The sequence below is a fragment of the Odontomachus brunneus genome, unplaced genomic scaffold (genome assembly GCF_010583005.1).
Source record: "Odontomachus brunneus isolate Ranch 3 - 2012 unplaced genomic scaffold, Obru_v1 Obru_scaffold_246, whole genome shotgun sequence".
In the NCBI taxonomy this organism is placed as follows: Eukaryota; Metazoa; Arthropoda; class Insecta; order Hymenoptera; family Formicidae; genus Odontomachus; species Odontomachus brunneus.
This window is the reverse complement of record NW_022639696.1, coordinates 24,227-24,486: the sequence shown is the minus strand read 5'-3', so window position 1 is coordinate 24,486 and position 260 is coordinate 24,227.

Here is a 260-nt window from a genome sequence, read left to right as displayed (position 1 = left end):
CGCGGGATGATACGGCCCGCGATTCCGAATTTCGATTTCGCAACGTTCGAAAAATGAAGGGTAGGCAAAAGTAATTGCAACACAGTCAGATTTTACGACTAATATATTCCAAATAAGAACACGAGAATTACCACAGACTAATTATGAGAAAAAATAATCGCCTTCTTAACAAATGCGCGCGTTTTTATATGTCGCTTTGTCGTTGAGAGTCGTTTCCTGATTGATGGAGTCATGGAGATGGAAGAGATTCATCCTATCAT